Source organism: Pleurodeles waltl, chromosome 2_1 (assembly GCF_031143425.1).
Source record: "Pleurodeles waltl isolate 20211129_DDA chromosome 2_1, aPleWal1.hap1.20221129, whole genome shotgun sequence".
NCBI classification, from domain to species: Eukaryota; Metazoa; Chordata; class Amphibia; order Caudata; family Salamandridae; genus Pleurodeles; species Pleurodeles waltl.
Window position 1 is genome coordinate 669,935,873 of NC_090438.1, and position 19,898 is coordinate 669,955,770.

Below are 19,898 nucleotides of genomic sequence, written 5' to 3' on the forward strand. Positions count from 1 at the left end.
CTCTGTAAAGGCTTGGCCAAAAGATAAAAGTTTGGAATTCACTGGTGACAGTAGCCAACCATTTCTAGGAGCATTCAACTTCTTTCTGAGTGGCTGAGGGATTCATTTTCATAATTGATGAGTTTCTTTCTTGCGACACCTGCACACCTTTCTCAGTGTGATCACTTAGATACAGGACTTCTTTTTTGCAATAATGTAGTTTGGCTAGGGAAACATTATGGCCCTCATTCTGACCTTGGCGGGCGGCGGAGGCCGCCCGCCAAAGTCCCGCCGTCAGATTACCGTTCCGCGGTCGAAAGACCGCGGCGGTAATTCTGACTTTCCCGCTGGGCTGGCGGGCGGTCGCCTTCAGACCGCCCGCCAGCCCAGCGGGAAAGAGGCTTCCACGATGAAGCCGGCTCGGAATCGAGCCGGCGGAGTGGAAGCTGTGCGACGGGTGCAGTTGCACCCGTCGCGTATTTCACTGTCTGCGCAGCAGACAGTGAAATACATGTAGGGGCCCTCTTACGGGGGCCCCTGCAATGCCCATGCCAGTGGCATGGGCACTGCAGGGGCCCCCAGGGGCCCCGCGACCCCCCCTACCGCCATCCAGATCCCGGCGGTCGGACCACCGGGATCTGGATGGCGGTAGGGGGGGTCGGAATCCCCGCGGCAGTGCAGCAAGCTGCGCCGCCGTGGAGGATTCAATGGGGCGGCGGTACACTGGCGGGAGCCCGCCAGTGTTGCCGGTCCGACCGCGGCTTTACCGCCGCGGTCGGAATCCCCATTGGAGCACCGCCGGCCTGTCGGCGGTGCTCCCGCGGTCCTCCGCCCTGGCGGTCTTTGACCGCCAGGGTCAGAATGACCACCTATGTCCATTTTCGACTAAATGATTCAAGAGAGCATTGGTGTCACTCCTGCATGCTTCTCAAGTGTTTCATGCCACAAGTAGGTCCTCAATATACTGGACAAAGACTGAATGATAGGGCAGTTTATGTGATTCGAGATTCTTTTGCAAGATGCAATTAAAAATGGAATGACTCTTGGTATAACCCTGTGGAACTCAGCACTCTGCCAAAACAGGACTTACTATTTTGAAAGCAAAAAGGTATTGGCTTTCCTCATGCAACAGTATGTAGAAAAATGGTTGGCACAAATCAATCACTGTGAACCTTTCTGCTTCACATGAAAGTTGGAATAAAATCACTGCAGGATTCTGTACCACACAACAACATGGAACAACAATTTCATTGATTTTTCTCTGGTACTGGACTATGTGGTATTTTCAATTGGGCTTTCGCTGTCCTAGAATGGGAAAGTTATATGGAATTCCCATTATCTCCTTCAGAATTCTTTCCTCAAACAGTTAATCAGGGGAGTTATTCCCGCAATTGTCGCAGGTGTCAGGAGGTTTTGGAAACGCTGCATTTGGCTTCACAGTTACTTTTACATGCTCAACTACTTTAATGTGTCCTAGTTCTTGTCCTGAAAAATGCCAAACTTCAAGTGTCCCTGTGTGCCTTAAATCTTCTGACAATTCATTGCATGTCAGCATTGGGTACAATGTGACACTCGGGTACAGTTCACAATTATACAGGGCACATCTTCATCATTTGTCTCTAGTGCAGTTGAGGACCACAAATTGGTGGTCATCTTCAAAAGAACCTATTTGTACAGGGACATGTTCTGTTACAGGTTTAGTCAGTTGTTTATTCGTGACACCTACAACCAGGATTTGTTTTCCTGAAAGGGGTAAATATGGTAATTGTGATCTTTTGACATTGGAGGTTGTAGTCCCAGTGTCAACCAGAATTGACACATGATAGTTAATTTCATCAGCATTTACATAGGAACTACATTGATCAACTTCTAAAGATGCACCTAACATGCAGTTCTCGTCATCTGAGCTATGTGAAAATTTTCAGAAAATTCATCATCACTTAGATCCATTAGGGGAAACTGGGTTGTTAACTGGTTGACATTTGCACTTGCAATTTGATTTCGATTCTGTTGGGGAAAGCTACTTGCGGTTGAGTCATCTGGGCTTGTGGTATCTGCATTTGCTGTCCTTGGGGCACATTTTCATTTTGCAATTGGGGTCTTTGAACTGTCTGAATTTGATCCTGATTATTGCCTTGCACTTCACATTACTGAGGGGACACTCGCTTTGCCAATGGCCCAAGTTTCTGAATGCATGACACAGATTAGTTCTCTTCAAAGCCTGGAGATCACCAACACCTCCACCTTGATCTACCTGAACACCACATTCTCTACCTCTAGGCTGGGTGATCTTAGTTCCCTGCTGTTGCACTCCTTGCATACCACCAGTGTTCACCATCATTTGCAGACTTTGTCTAACTTTCTGTGCAGCTTTCACTTGCATTACCAAAACTATTTCTTTCAACTTTTTCTGCTTCAATTCCAATTCGTCACTGCGGTACTTTGCATATCGCAGGATCTCATCAATTGGTTTATTCTGCCAACAAATCAAATGCTGCCGGATGATTTCACTTAGGTCTGGTTTCAATCCCTACAACAATCTCTCATAGTAGCCATGAATCAACTCATTCAATTCCTGTTTCGTCCTGTCAATCCTCTGCCAATCAATGTCTTTCAGAGACACCTTGGCCCAGATTTATAACAAACAGGCACAGCGCGGTGCTGTGCCAAAAATAGCAGCACCGCCCTGCGCCACTTTTGAAATGCAGGCAGGGAGGCACCATATTTTTGGGAATACAGTGCACTCCTGTGTTCTCCCCTGTGCTGGTGCTAAATTAAAATGCCTGCACCAACGCAGGCATCCTTGCACCATAGTGCAAGGGTGTCTGCATTGAGGGGATAGATTGTTTATGTGCAGGAAGGTGTCCCTTTCTGCACATAAACAATCTACAATGGCGATTTGGCACTTCTATGTGTGCTGCATAATACAGCACACATAGAAGTACCAAAGCGTCATTTTGGAATGATTGTTTATGTGCAGTAAGGGACACCTTCATTCAAGGCCTTGTGCTCCTTCTATGTCTGCTGCAAAATGCAGCAATCATAGAAAGAGCAAAAAACCAGGAGGAATAAATCTATTCCTCCTCGTTGTGCCATGCTAACACCACCCACTGGGTGATGTTAGTTTTTAGTGGTGCCTCAGACTTACGCCTTCTTGTAAATCTGGGCAGTGTCAAAAGCAATGGGTGTTGCAGAGGAACACCCACAGCAACACCAATTGCACACCCCTCTGCCACACAAAACTGCATCAGAGGGGATAATATTTACAAGGAGGCATTAAGCCATGATACATGGCTTAAAGCCTCCTTGTAAATATGGTGCAAGGAGCATATATAGCACCCCATTTCTGAGTGTACGTGATTAATTCCTTAATGTGCGTTTTCATTCCAGGGATCTCGTGTTAACAATATATTTTGTACTAAATTCCAATCTGTAACTTCTTTTTAAGGGCTTTGAGTTCTAAAAATCCACATCATATTTCTCAGCTACTTCAGCTAATCTTTCATAAGCATGTCCTGCACGTTGTGTAATGTTTTTGCACTTGAACCGCAGTTCGTCTTCTGTGTAAATTTCCAATTGGGCGATGTCTAATGTTCCTAATATCATTTCATTCCAATTTCAGTCTGGGCATATTCACTGATCTTTGTCTCTCTGGGCTCTCTTCTGTTCTCACATTGCAGTTTGTTATACTTGTTGCACCTTCAGGACTCAAATTATTTAGCCAATCATTTAGCTGCTGTGCGATAAAACCTCTCAAGCTTACAGGATTGTTCTGTAATACTTGTGCTCTTGAGGAACCTATAGTCTGCTGATCAGGAGTATTGAAAATAGACATGATATCTGGTGTGTTACAAGGTATTCTCCCTTGTGGAGTGCTGCAATTAATGTTCAGGATCTGCTCTGGTCAGGGCCTAAAATAAGGTGAGGCTCTCTGAGGAAACTGTGCGACAGAGGTAAATCTCATCTGACTTGTCACTGGGGTTGGATCTGCAATTTGTGTTGGGGTTAATGGTCTCAGAAGAGAACTGTTCTCCCCATCTCTGAGTTGTTACACTATACTGATCTCTGTATATCAATTGTTGACATCCTAGAAGATGTGACTGGTGGATCAGGAACTGTTGGGACATTTAATGAATGTGCATTGCTTCCAGACATACCTGGAGCATACAAAGGAACAATGGGACCTATAGACACTGTAGGAGGCTGACCTTCTATGTGGTATGACCAGCTAGAAACACTGTGTAGGGGGTCCAAGCAACCACACATTGGTTTACAGGGGTACAAACTAGATCATTTAATGCTCTAATATTTAAGGTAGCTTGGTCGAGCAGGTAGGCCAATCTTGGAGAAGTGCATAGCATTTGTTGTACGCACAGTGCCAATCTTGAAACTCACATACTCAAAGGAATAACTCCAGACCAATTTATAAAAATACTTCTGATTTGTATTTAATTTTTAAGACCAAGATTATCAAAATTGGTTGAGTACTTTTTGAGATTTGGATTTTGAATTTTAATAAAAATAGTCTTTTGTGAGAAATTGTGCATGATAGGAATCAATGAAAAGTCACCTTTAAACAATACATCTAACAACCTATAGTTGGTTTACCATGTTCTTCTTTTGCAGGCCGTTTGAGGGCATCGCTGGGCACACTGTGCCAGCTGGAGAAGTTCAGGCAGCTCCCAGTTCAGGCGGGAGCAGTGGTGAAAAGTCTCTGGAGCTGGGGCAGGGTACTACGAGGGACCACTTGGTAAAGGACTGCACAGGTAAGTTTAGAGGTGGTTTCTTTGGGTCGATTTGGAGTGTTGAGGCCACAAGGGGTGATGGACCCTTAGGGCACAGCAGGTTCTTTGTTGTGTGGCACAGGACGGCTGATGCAGAGCGAATCAGTGAGCCAGGAGCTGAGCGCTAAGATGCCCTTTGGAGCTGGAGGTAAGTTGGTCAAGGCTCATTTGCAGGACAACGGGGGCAATCTGGCAGGAGGTCCAGGGTGCTCCTGAAGTCCCCTAACAGGGGCTTCCTCCTGGTCTTTTTCAGCAATAGGCGGGCTGGTTTTCCTGCTGTCCGATGTCAGGTGACTATTACTCAGGTTATTGGTACAGTTCTACCACTGGAGGGTGCAGTGCCACCAACCTTAGCACACTTGTAGAGCTTGTCATTCTGGTCATTGGTGTATCGTATGGTCAGGCTGCAACTTCTGGTTCAGGAGTTAGCAGCTGGTCACTGAAGTGAGCTTCACAGGTTTGTTGGTTTCCTCTTGTTGCAAAGTGGTACGTCCACTCTGGAGGGAGTTCTTGGGGAATTGTCAAAGCCTGGAGTTCCTTCAGGGTTCTTTAGAGTTTTTTCAGTTGTCCAGCAGCTCCTCAGCTGCGATTGTCGAGTCCTGAGTGCAGCAGGCAGCATTTGGCAAATTTTCTTTGTGCAGCAGGTTCACAGTCCACATGCCTGGGATCTTCTTGGTGCTGGTCTTCTGTTGTCCATCGAATCTGATTATCTGGTCTAGGGATGCCCACTAAATACTGAATTTAGTGGGTGTTTTAGGGGGAACCTCGTAGTGTCCAATGGGACACCTACCTTTGGGTGGCTACACCCCCTACAGTGACCGCTACCTGTGGGAAGAGTCACTTCCCTACCACTGATTGGCTATTTTCTTTCCATCTAACATGAAGGAAAATGAAATGGAGTGTCCACCTCACAGGAAACACCTTAGGGCATTGCAAGCCAGGTGGGGCTACTCCTCCTACCCTTTGTGTAGTTTCCCACATTTGCTCCCGCAAAAAGTGGGGGTTTGCAAAGGAGTTGACCATCTGCTGCTAGCAGCAGGCCTGAGGTCGAGTTTCAAAGGCGGTAAGCCATTTGAAGTTCGCCGCCAGGGCAGCGCACATTCCTGAGAGAGGGTGTGTAAGCACCTCTACCCAGGAAGGGCATTGTTATACAAACCAGAAAGACAGACCTCTTCCCCAAGGTTTGTAGATTGAGGGGGTCATTCTGACCCCCGCGGGCGGCGGTCGCCGCCCGCGTGGAGGGAGCCGCCATATGGCCGCTCCGCGGTCGAAAGACCGCGGAGGCCATTCTGGCTTTCCCGCTGGGCTGGCGGGCGACCGCCAGAAGGCCGCCCGCCAGCCCAGCGGGAAACCCCTCCCCACGAGGAAGCCGGCTCCGAATGGAGCCGGCGGAGTGGGTATGTGTGACGGGTGCAGTGGCACCCGTCGCGTATTTCAGTGTCTGCATAGCAGACACTGAAATACAAAGTGGGGCCCTCTTACGGGGGCCCCTGCAGTTGCCGTGCCATTGGCATGGGCGTTGCAGGGGCCCCCAGGGGCCCCACAACACCCCATACCGCCATCCTGTTCCTGGCGGGCGACCCGCCAGGAACAGGATGGCGGTATGGGGTGTCAAAATCCCCCATGGCGGCGCAGCAAGCTGCGCCGCCATGGGGGATTCCCAGGGCAGCGGAAAACCGTCGGGAGACCGCCGGTTTTCCTTGTCTGACCGCGGCCAAACCGCCACGGTCAGAATGCCCTGCGGGGCACCGCCAGCCTGTTGGCGGTGCTCCCGCATCCCCGGCCCCGGCGGTCCTTGACCGCCGGGGTCGGAATGACCCCCTGAGTGTCTGAAGGTGGCAGGCTGGATAGAACCAGTCAGTAACCATGTCAGGGTAGTTAGCTTTTGCAGGGGGCACCTCTAAGGTGACCTCTGGGTACATTTAGGGATAAATCCAATACTGGTACCAGTTTGGATCATTATGATTCTGAGTTGTTTGATACCAACCAACCCAGGGTTCAGATTGGCCATCATGTAGCACGGCATATTGCTCATGCAGCTATGCCCTCACATATGATATGATGCACCCTGCTGATAGGGGTTGTAAGGCCTGCCAGAGGGGTGTCTTACCCATAGTGCTGAATGGTGGACAGGGCACACAGGCAGTGGGCCATGTCAAGTTGGTGTTTTAGGCCTACACCAGTACACCCAGCCTGCAATGGCAGTGCTGAGGCATCTGGATGCGTGGTCCTAGAGGGTGGCACAATCAGTGCTGATGCCCTCCGAGGCCTGCCCATGGTACAACATGCCCTGGGTACCTAAGAACCTTTTATTAGGGACTTATAGTGGTAGCTAAAGGTGTATCCAATTGTGCAAATGCATCACAACAGTTTTAGGGAAAAAGCTCTGGCCCAGGGAACCTGGTTAGCAGGGGCCCTGGGCACTACTATTTCTAGGCATCAGGAAAAAAGTGGGGACTAACCAGGTCAAAGGAGGCCTTTTTTCACAGTCACCAGAACTGTTAATGCATCTGGACCAATATGATTCAGCTGAGCAATTGTCATTCCTTCACTCCATCCTGTTAGGATAGTACTGAAACTTTGTCCTGTTTGGGTCGTTGAAACATTTGGTGTTGACTGACCTGGACTAAACATTTGCACAGGTTGATTTGGAACAAAATTTGGCACAAGCAGCTTCATATATGGTGTCTGCACTATCTGGTTTGCATTAGAATTTGGCAAAATCTCATTCACAATAGGACTTGACACAGGCTGAGCTGTGTTGAAGCTCTGAACTGGTTGATTCACTTTACAAACTTGTTTCACTGAATTTGCAGTCGTAACTGGTACTATCTGAATTGGGGTTTGTGCAACTGGAGCAGTAGGCACATTCGGGGTTACATTTGTGCAACTTTACTTCTTGCTCCTACCTGAATGGTATGGAGGCAGATGGTTTAACGAGATCTGATTTATAAACTCATCATCTGAATCACTCTTGTAAGTCACTGCCTTTTTGTCCTCAGTATCTGTTGTCTACTCTGTTTTTCCTGTCTTTTTCTTAGTTTTGGGTTTACTCCTTTCTCCACCTTTACTAGAAATAGCTGGATACATTCTAACTCGTTAACTGATGTCTGCTGTACAAGTTTTCTGCTCTTCATCCGATCTTGCCTCTGCTATTGTTTTTAGTGCTTTCTGCACACTTTTTTCATACTTGGAGTTCAGTTTCTGTTTTGCTAGGTGTTCCCAAATATTAAGTGCTTTAAATTGTGCTGGTCTCGGAGGTGGTTTCGTCTCATAAAGCACTCACCTCGGATTGTCTACGATTTTTAGATTAAAAATTCCATTAAGGGGAAATGCTAATGCTCCTTCTTTCTCAGTAATCTATTCAAATCACAAACATGCATGAAATCCTTTTTCAGAAGATACACAGGGGCATATTTATACTGTATTTGCGCTGAATGTGCGTCAAAAATTGTGACGCACATTCGGCGCATACCTTGCCCCATATTTAAACTATGACGCCTGACCCCGCGTACGTCAGAAAACCTCAGTGTGCGTCTTTTTTTGGATGCGGGAAACCGCCTTGCGTTTATGACATGCAAGGTAGGCATTCCCGTCCAAAAAATGACTTTAAGGCCTGTGCGCCTTATTTATACTCCTGCGTCATTTTGACGCACAGGAGGGGGCGGGCCTTAAAGAATGGCACACAGCCTGATGTGCGCCATTTTTTAACGCCTGGGTGAGGGCAGGTGTTAAGGGACCTGTGGACTCACTGCCATGGTCTCAGGGGCCACTGGGCAAGGGGGCATGACTCCTGTCTTTGCTAAGACAGGAGTCATTTCAATGGGGGTTTTGCGTCATAAAATGGCTCAAGTCCGGTTTGAGCCATGATTTTTAACTCTAACCTGACTTGCACCATTTTTTGATGCACAACCCCCATGTTCCCCTACGCCGGCGCTGCCTGGCTTGAGTAATCTTTTTTTACTCTGACCAGCCCGCAGCGCCGGCTAACGTCAATCCTTAAATAAGGCACCCGCATGGCGTGTTGGAATGGCGTTAGCCGGCGGTAAATTTTTCAACCGTTTGCGTCAAAAAGTATAAATATGGGCCATAATGACCATGAGTACATTTGGGTGAGGTTGCTATACCTTCTCTAACTGGAATAAGCACATCTCCTTTAAATGCACTTTTTAATGCTTTAAAGAACTTCGGGCAGATTTACAAGAAACTGGCACAGTGTGGTACAGTGCCAAAATCAGCAGCACCACGCTGCACCAGTTTTGAAATGCAGGGCTGCACCATATTCATAAGGATACCGCACAGCCGTGCATTTCCCCCTGCATGGCTCTAAATTAAGCTGCCTGCACCAAAGCAGGCATAATTGCTCCGTGCATATATACAATCTACAATCGCGAATTGCCACTTCTTTGTGTGCTGCAGAATGCAGCACACAGAGAAAAAGCAAAAAACGAGGAGGAATAAAAGCATTCCTCCTTGTTTTGCCCTGCTAATGCCACCCCTGGTTTTCAATGGAACGCCCACTGCAGCACCCATTACAAACCCCTCTAACGCAGAAAACTGCGTCAGAGGGGCCCATATTTACAAGGAGGTGTAACACCACAAAATGTAACGTTACACCTCTTTGTAAATATGGAGCAGTGGTTAGAGCCACCAGAGTGTCGCAAAAAGTGAAGCTCCAGTGCCGATAGGCCTTGTAAATCTCACCCTTCATTTTCAAAGAAAGTTCAATAAATTTTCATTCAAATCGGGAAGTAACTTCAATCGCACAATCCTTTTCTCTCAATGTTCTCCATCAATAGCAATGCAGCACTGTCCACCAATACCAGTGCGACTTCACACCAACCAACCTTCACAAGAGCAGCACACAATGACATCACACACACTTCTTCCAGCGATGCAGTTGCTTTGCAATTTTCTGTCAAAACATCGCTCACACACACTTACTGCAAAAATATCGTAAGCAAAAGAAACCAACAACCTGTCTTCCCACTACGGAATAGGAACTGAAACACTTCAAACCAGTACAGAAGTACACTTTCCACCAATAGCTTTCACAAATACATGAGTGAAACTTGACCAGCAAACCTTACTCTGTTTGATAGAGATCTTCCATAGGCCCTCAGGATTCACTTAATACTAACAAAAACCCACACTTATTCAAGGAAAACTATTGGCACTGTCAAGGACGTCTCATAACAAGCACCTCACTGCAAATGATAAATTAGCCAAGGGTCTTCTACACTTGTGCTTTATCCCAGGATTTTGGTAATGATGGACCCATCGACAACAACAACAACGAATATTTTTTAGCAACAAGTGCCACAATCTCTCAAGTACGACGACTCTGCAAAACACTTCACAACATCACACTTTAACACAATTTTCAGGCCAAAAGCAATGCAAGTGCAAAACCCTAATAATACTCACCTATCTGTCTCTTGCAGGAACAACGCTGGAACTTCATCAATCTTTGGAGCGGACCATGGGACAGAATTCAGGGGTTCGGGGGCAAAATTGAAATGGAAAATCACATGGGACTAATCCTATCTCCCTAACACTATACATAAATGGTTCTCCCCCTCGTGGGGCAAACCACCCCTCTGCTACCAGATGTGCTGGCACATTTCTTCCTTCGCAGGAATCAACACTGAGTGACGTCAATAAATCTTTGCATCCAGAATAAGGTTGTGGAAAACCAAACAACAAATTTCAATACATACCAATTCAATTACACAGTATGACCAATGTGGTCTTACAAGGAAAACTCCAGTCAGAAATAAAGTTAAGGGGTTTTATTACCAGCTTAAACTCAAAATCATGTAGACAATTCTCACAACAAAGTTATAAAGATACAGTATCACCGAGGGTGGACCACAGCGATTAAATAAGTTCAGGGGAACTAAAATTAAGAGAAATAGACACTCTACAAATACTATACAAAGCAAACGTATCTGATGAACAGAAAACAAGTGTTGCTCAGTTTTAATAAGCATTAAGGCAATTCAAATCATCAAGATTCAACTAATTTAACAAGGGAGAACCCTACAGATTTGGAAATCAGGGAATAACATGTGCTGGGAAGAATACATGCGGGCAAAAAACAAAAAGGACAAAAAAGGCAAAAAGGTTTTTGAAAAGGTAAACTTTGGCAACAGGTCACTAAATAAGATGGGCAAAAGTAGGTAAAAAAGGAAGGCGTCAGCATTTCAGAAGCTCGTTGAAGAGTCTTCTTCTATGGGTTAGGGAAAATCTCTGAGTCTCAGCAAAGCATTTCAAAGGGGCAAGGGCTGAGGGTTCAGCAAGCAGGATAAAGGGAAAAAGGATTCTGCTTCTTCCGAGATTCTGAACAAAGTGTATCCGGGATCCGGGGAATTATATTTTAAAGCTTATAAGACAAGATGGCTCATCAGTTCTTCAGGCCACCTGACCCTGGAGGGGTAACCCAATAGAAATCGATCATGCGACTCCAACTTGAAACATTGGCATGATTTCCCAGGTTCGTCATAAGAACCGTGTCCATCTGTACTCTTCCATGCAAGATTGCAACAAATATGTAATCTGTCAGTCCACAGAACTGAATGTTCCATCCCAAAGGACGACCTCTTAAACTCTCTGTGTGTAGAACTATAGACATCTATTACCAAGCTAGCATTATTGTGGGAACGAAATCTGGAAGAAAGGTACTTGTAAGCAAGATGACAACATTTTCTGCACAATCACGAATAAAGGGCCCAGCAGGCCTCATTTAGGCTAATGCAAGTGAATTAGAACAGCACATTAAAACATTCTAATTATACACATTTTAACACACAACTATAAATTCAGCATTAATAAATCTTCATTAGCATTCATCTTACAGTAACGTTAAAAAAAATAACTGTTAATACATTTTCATTAATGTGGTACAGACCTGCATTTTTCTATTTTTGTATACAATTTGAAACTCTTTTTATCAAACATCCAATATCGTTTTAATGCAGACTACTAGCTTAGACTAACATAAAGACAGAATAATCCTTCAAATGTGTAATTTAATCTCAATACCACATAGGTTACAGTGACTAGTCTAAAGTGAAAGCACATTAACATGACTTCTCAGTACATAACATTACAATCAAACCATGCATACTTTGATTCGCCTAATGCATAATCTGTCACGTATAGGTGATCACTGTTACATGAGGAACAGTACTAAAATTACTGCTACATCAGTAGACTAAGCAATACCTTGATGGGCTTCCCTGCTAAGGGCGATAGAACATGGACAATGGATCAATACTGCAGAGGGACACTGAGCTGATCCATGGTGAACCATTCTCCTCATCTGTAGACCCCATCTGTGCAGCACTTAACCTTAATTTGCTCACAAATGCATCCCAGGAGGCAGACAGTACCACCATGACTAACAAAATGATGTGGCCTATTCCACCTCTGGCTTCTGTCCCCAATCCACGGGAAACCTTTTCCAGAAGGACAACAACCAACAGAGGCCACTGACAGCTGTCAGTGCCAACAACCGGGTCCCAGGCCATCCTGGCATCCTGACACTGGTCAATCAGCCAAGGTTCTGTACCCTGAGGCTGAACAGGTGATAGGGGTTGTCACCCTGATCCTCCCTCTGGGGTCCTGTACCCTCTGCTTTGGAGTAGTACCCCCAGAAAACTGAACTGTTAGGGTGCTTGTGGCAGCCTCCTCACCTTGTTTCCCTTACACCGGGGGCCACTCATTCCCCAGAAGGGAGTCTAAGGGCATTTGGGGGCTAACTATGACCTTCTTCTGGGCCACCTCCCCACCCCACTTAAGGTATACCAGGGCCATATGGTGAAAGAAGTCCCACCCATGGGCTGGTGTCACCCTACACACCTGGTTGGTGTACTGTTCTGGGGAATCTACCTTTTCCACCATCATGGTATAGCTAGCCCCGATGTTCTTCAGAGCAGTGACTGGGATCCCATTCACTGTGTGCTGGTGGAAGTGATGACTTCCACCCTCAGGGATCACCAATTCACCCTCTAAGTCCACCTCCCAACTAAGGGGGATCACAGCAATGTCTATGACCTGCCCTAGGGACTAATTACTGCTAAGGCCACATTGGCCACTCCTGTGGAGTTCCCACCACTGGGTGGTTTCTTTGGATACACAGCTGAGAATAATCAAAGCAGCAGCATTGGAAATGAGGCACGTGGGGCCAACACCCACCAGAACCACCCTCTTTCATCTCAGAAGGGACATGGGAACCCTTTCCTTCCCCTTACCATGGGAATTGCCTGGGTCTCCCTAGATCTTCCCCTCACTCTGCTGTGGGGAACCTGAACCACCATTCTTAGGATCACTCCCAGGTGCCTTCTTTGGACCTGGGTCATAACCCAGCGGTCCACCTCCTTGGCAAGCTCCCTAGGGTCAGTGAGCTTGCTGTCAACAATCTGTTGGCAAAAATCTGAAAAACAAAGACTGAATAGGTGCTCGGTTGCAAACAAAGGGGCTTATTTACAAGCCCTTGTGCGCCACTGGAATGTCACTTTTAATGCTGGTTGAGCGTTGCACACTGCAGAGCCATATCCAAAAGACCCCTTGAAGTCACCCTGCATTTTCATGGCCTTGTAGATATGGAGTGAGGCAGTGCATTGCAAGTTGCTGCATTGCCTTAAACTACACTATAGAGGTGTGCCATTGGCGTTGTGGTGGGTGTTCCAACAAAACACCCATGGCATTTGACACATATCCAGATTTCCAACATGCTGTCAACCTGAGAATGCACCAAAAGCCTACGCCTCCCCAGGGGAGACATAAGGGAGGAGCAGCGAGGAGGAATAACATTATTTCTCCCTGTTGTTTCCTCTTTCTATGTGTCCTGCAGCACACATAGTAAGAGGAAATCATCTCCATTTATTGTTTTTGTGGAGAAGGTATCCCTGTCTGCACAAAAACAATCACACCTACAACACAGACACCTTTGCACCAAGGTGCAAGGGCACCTTCTTTGGCACATGGCAGCCAATTGCGCACCGGTACTGTGGAAGAAGACATGAATGCACAGTATCTTATAGATACTGCACGTTCCTACCCTTTTCCTTTGGTGCACAGCAGCGTAGCAAATTGTACAACCCGTGATGATCTTTTACCTCACTGCCCCTCAGCCAGCCATCCAGTGCCTTGCAAAAAGAGTCCACCCTGGTCTGTTGGATAATCTTTCAACTATCCCTGAATTTCTGCCCATATTTTTCTGTGGGTAAACCAAACTTGCTTATTAGGGCCTCCTTCATGGGGGGTATTAATTGTCATGTCACCCCATACTAGGGCCAATAGAGCATCTCTCCTCTCACTAGGTGTATGCCTCTACAAACTAGCTCCCCAATTTGCTTCAGGGAACTTGTGCATTTGCAGAGCAATGTTGTAGGCCTCAAACCACCTGTCTATGTCATCTCCCACCACAAAATCAGACACCAGACCCTTGGATATTTGTCAGAGGACACAGAAGAATTGCTGCCACCATCCCTACTGGACTCCACCTGGCCAGCCTTATTGTCCAGCTCTTTCAGGCTCAACTCCTGAGCCAACATCAACTTTTTCCCTATAATAGCCAATCTCCTTAGGCTCTCCTCCATCTCCATGGCAATCCCATTCTCCACTATGGCCTGTTTCTTGTTAGCTCTTTTTCCCATCCTACTCTATGGCCAGTTGCCTTTGTTTCTCCTCAAATTTGAGCTTGACCAGCTCCAATGTGAACTTTTTCTCCTCCCTCCTGTCCTCCAGCTCCTCTGGGGACAGGCCGTTGAGTGACACATTGCTCCCTGCCCTCGAAGGGGCTCCGATTCCTAAGAGCAAGTTGCTAACCTCCCCCACAGACAGCAGCCCAAGGCGTCCTCTCAGACCCTGGTCCATATCATCCTCCACATCTGGCTCTTCCTCAGTCACCTCTGAGTCTCATTTGCTGCAGCATGGGCTTCTGAATAGGGTCTCAGTGCCTTTTGCAATTCATTTTTGAAGTCGCAGATGAAGAACCTCCAACCAGAGACCTGATTTAGAGTAAAAAGCAAAAATGCCTGTCAGGGACAATTAAAAAATCAAAAATGCCAATTGAAGAGAGTATGGAAAAAGAGCTATTGTGGATCAGAGACAGTTTATTCAAATTGGACTAGGTGTGAGTAGTAGAGTACAATAAATTACTGTAAGGCACTGCACAAATACAAGTCTTATCCTCACCGCTTATCACCAATGTTAGAAATTTGGGGCATCATTTCGAAGGCCTTTTCACCACCATTACATAATTTTTTTTGAAGCAGCAGTGGTGTTTGCAGTGCTTCACACAGCTCTAGATTTACAAACTGATGCATCGAGCCCAATGCGTCAATTTGTAAACCCTTGCATAACATTATACCTGTGCCAGGTGTAATGTATGCTGGCTAGACATTCCCACGGGAAAAGCCACGCAGAACTGCTGCAGTGAAATTTACAACATTTCACTGCATCATTCTGTGGCTTTACTGCATCAGAATTTTACTGCATGCTCAGACCAGATGTAAAATAATGCAGGGCTTTTTCTTTGTGGGCCTCCTCGCATTGCTGGAGTAACGTAATTTTTTTAACGCTAATCCAGCAATGCGTGAGTTTAGTGCCAACAGATGCGTCAGACTTTCTGACGCAGCTTTGAAAATGTGTGCCATGGAGCTCTGTATTGTAAATACAGCAAATCCTTAGCGTCGTTAGGGGACCTTAGGGCAGTGCAAGAAATCTCACGCAACAGGGCCGATGTGTCAGATTCTTGTAAATGAGGCTCTGGGTCTCTAGTTGGCAGAGGTATGCACCTTGTCCAAGTAGGCACCACAATCCTAGTCAGGGTAAGTCAGATACACACTTTAAATTAACCTGTGCTCACCCTGTGGTAGTTTGGCACCAAGCAGGCAGGCTTAACTTAAGATGCAATGTGGAAAGTATTTGTGTAACACTTAATTACAGTAACAAAGTGAAAGACACCACAAAAAGACACCACATCATTTTAGAAAAATAGAGAATATTTATCTGAGTAAAACAAGACCAATCCAATAAGTATTTGCAAAGATATTAATTTTTAAAGATTCAGGTGGTCATTATGAACATGGTGGGAAATCCCGTCGACTACTGCGGTGACGGTGAACAGAAGACCGCCAGTCGCGTTGAACAGCACACTGTCAGATAATGATACCAAAAACAGAAACCTCCAAAAATTCTGCAACCTCCAGCCACCGCAAGGTTCCTTGATGGCAGAAAGGTTGTGCACCCCACCCCGCCACCACCAAGCGGACAAATCCTCCACCCACCAAATAATGATTCACAAATCACTGTGGCGGATAGTGGATGTCGAATGACCATTGGCAGTATGGACCGCCACGGTCAGCAATGGGACGCAACAGCAAGAAATGCACACATTGGCAAGTTTGAAACCCTCACACCTGACACACATCCACAACACTATAAAACACTCACATACACACCCCAACAATCCTTAGCAACGGCAAGTGCACAACAGATATCGAGAACAATACACACATACACCATACACAACATGACAAAAGGCACACACACATATACACAAAAGCACCCTCACCAATACACCCAGAACACCACACCCATAACATACACACACCATGGCACCCCCTAAGCACCCACACATCACAGATAGGGAGCTAACGACCATGGCAGACAAAATATTCAAGGTCAAGCCACAAATCTTCGGGGCACAGGTCCAGCACACACCCATCACCAGGACGATGGAGTTATGGCAGACGATAGTAAACAAGGTCAACGCAGTGGGAAACCTTCCACGCACAAAGGATGACATCAAGAGATGGAACCATCTGCATGGGAAGGTGAGGTCAATGGCATCAAGGTAAAACATTGTGGTACAGAAGACTGGAGGAGGACCCCCACCTACACCCCACGACTACATCAACTGGGAGGAGAAGGTACTGGCTATCCTGCACCCGGAGGGCCTCACTGGACTCACTGGACTCACTGGAGGGCTGGACTCGGGTAAGTCATCTACACTTACTTCATATCCATCACACCTGTAATGCACGTACCACCCCACCCCTCCAACTACCACGAGGACCATTACCCCACCCAAGCTACAATAACTACATACAGTCACCCTGTATGCCCACAAACCCACTAACAGGCCCGCATCCCTCCACCTGTGCACAGTCACCCACCCCTGAAAGAAATCACAGTGGCACTACTGCACCCACAATACACCTCCACATCCCATGCAAAATGAAAGGATAATCCCACAGGAGGCCCCTGCATGGCCTGACAGGGGAATAAACAGCAGAAAATAGGGCAGGGCTGTGCATCCTCATCAGTTTCTGTACATGTAACATACATGTTCGCTCCCCCCCACAAGCACCACCACCCATGCCACCGGGATGGAAAAGCCAAGGAGTGCCAGCACCCCACACAAAGACAGAGGCCCCACTCAGGAGACTGGAGAGGGATGTATGGACATTGAGGATTACCCTGGCCCTTCACACAGTCCTGGACTGTCACCCTCCAGCAGCCCCACCCAGGATACCACTGACACCCCTACCACCCAGCCACCACCATCATCTCAGGCCAAACAACCCCACTCCAGTGTCTCCAGGCCACAACCTGGCAGACAACATGGACGGAGGCCAGAGTCACCACCAACTAAAAGACAGGATGATGATAGCACCGGTGCAAGTGGGACTTCCAGACCTGTGCAGGGGACACAGGCACAGGGGCCTAGGCCATGTGGGAGGGCATCAGTGGCCCAGGAAGGGGGGAGGCCAAAGGATGGATTCTGCAGCCCATGAGGTGCTATCTGAGGTCCTGGGAGCATACCAACATACCCAAGACAGGATGGGCCAGATCCTGACCAACCTGAAGCAGAGTCAAAGGCTGTAGATATCCCAACACCAAGAGAGCGTGGAGCAGTAGAAACAACTCAATGCCATAATGGCCACCATTGCAGGGGTGCTGCAGCACCACTACCCAAGCCAGTCTGAGACCCCCACAAACCTGTAAGCCCCTACTACTGCCCTCTACATCTGCAGCAGCAACTGGACTGGTGGCCCTGGCAGAGGACACACAGGAGACCAGTAGCCCTACCCCTGCAGCACAGCACCAGTCACTCAAACGTGCCCTCAGACTCAGATATGGCACTGGAGTAACTCAAAATGTACACCATGTATGTTTCCATGGCACATGCCACTTCAGTCCTCAGGTAACAGTGTCAATGACTACAGACACCACATGCCCAAACAAATGAGTCAGACAAACATTATGCAGTGCAGACAAAAGCATCAGTGAACAGTACCTCATAGTCACTGGAAGTATAGGTGGATCATCTGGTTCCTGCAGTGGACACCTTTCCCCTCTTCATCCTCACCATCCCTCTCATCCCCTCTCATAGGTAGCTGGTCTGGATGTACAACACCCTCCTCCTCTAGTAGGGAGATAGCTCTTCTCACTGTCAAGTTTTGCAGCATGCAGCAGTCCACCACTATCCTGCACACCTTTTCAGGGCCATAGCACAGGGTTTCCCCAGAGAGATGGAGGCAATGAAATCTAGCCTTCAGGAGACCTATAGTGTGCTCAATCACCCTCCTAGTATGCCCATGGGCCTCATTATAATTCCTCTCTGAATCTGTCCTGGGATTCCTCACAGGTGTCAGGAGCCATTGTAAGTTGGGGTAGCCAGAATCACCTGCAAAAGTGGGTGAAAGAGCACTTTAACAAACTGCCATAACTTGCATACAGCCTGGCTGTCAGCTATGTACTGATCCAGTGTCATACACACTCACCTATGAGCCAGCCTCTGTCCCCTTGTAGTTGTTCCATCATGTGTGGTACACTGCTGTTCCTCAGGACAAAGGAATCATGAACTGATCCTGGAAACATGGCATTTGCATGTGATATGTACTGGTCAGCAGTATACACCAATTGTATATTCATTGAGTGGAAGTTCTTTCTTTTCCTGTACACCTGTTCATTCACTCTTGGGGGAATGAGAACTATGTGGGTTCCATCGATGGCACCTATCACATAAAATTCAGACTTGATGGCAGGGAGTTCAGCCCTTTGGGGAAACTTGACAAATGTCTGCATGTGTTGTACAAATGCATCCAGGAATTTGGATATGAGGAGGCTGAACATTGGCTGTGAGAACCCTGCACCCATGCCCACTGTCACCTAAAATGAGCCCGTAGTCAAGAAATGGAGTACAGAGAGCACTTGCACTTCAGTAGGGATGGCATGCTGATTCCGATTAGCCGGTCTCAGTACAGGATCCAGTAAAGCACATAGGTCCTAGATTGTTGTAGAACTGAGTCTGTAGGTGACAATGATGTGACGTTCCACCATGGTATCCAAATCAACAAGAAGTCTGTACAAAGAAGGCCCCCCCCTCGCCACATGGGTCTGTACCTAGGAAATAACATATATGAGGGACACACATACACATGTAAAACATGTTGAGAATGAATAACTTGTGTATAATACGTAGGTTACACACACAAGCGATGTATGATGTACAACTTTAGGGACATGTATGCAGTGATACCACTGGTCTGATGTGAGGAACACACACGAATGTGGGCAGGCGACTAAGGGCTGGGATTTGAAGGCCATGAATGGGGCCCCTGACCAGGAAATGTGTACATGGTGCTAGCAAAATGGCAGCCTCCTGCCATCCAGATATGAAGGAGTGGAAGTGACATAATTCTCCTGGCGGTTGTTGTCATGACGGAAGGCGGTGTTCACCGCCGTGCACCCATTCATTGGTTTACATGGTTGTCAATGGGGAAACTGGGCCTATCATGATCGCGGCTGGTGGTGACGGTGCACACCGCCGCGGAGCGTACGCCATGTCGTCACCCCAATTTCACTTGACTCCCGAATCCCGTGCATGCAAGTACTCCACTGAGTGTGCTGCTGTGTCCTGACTCTGTTTACTCCAATGGCACGAATCACAGGGGAAAGGGCCCCGGCCTTCACCACGGAGGAGCTGGAGAAGATGGTGGACAGGGTCCTACCCCTGTATGCCAAGTTATATGGGCGACCAGAGGAGCAGGTGAGTTGGCGGTTATATTGCATGGATGTGTGTGATAGTGGCGGATGCCTGTATGCATGTTTGCTCGA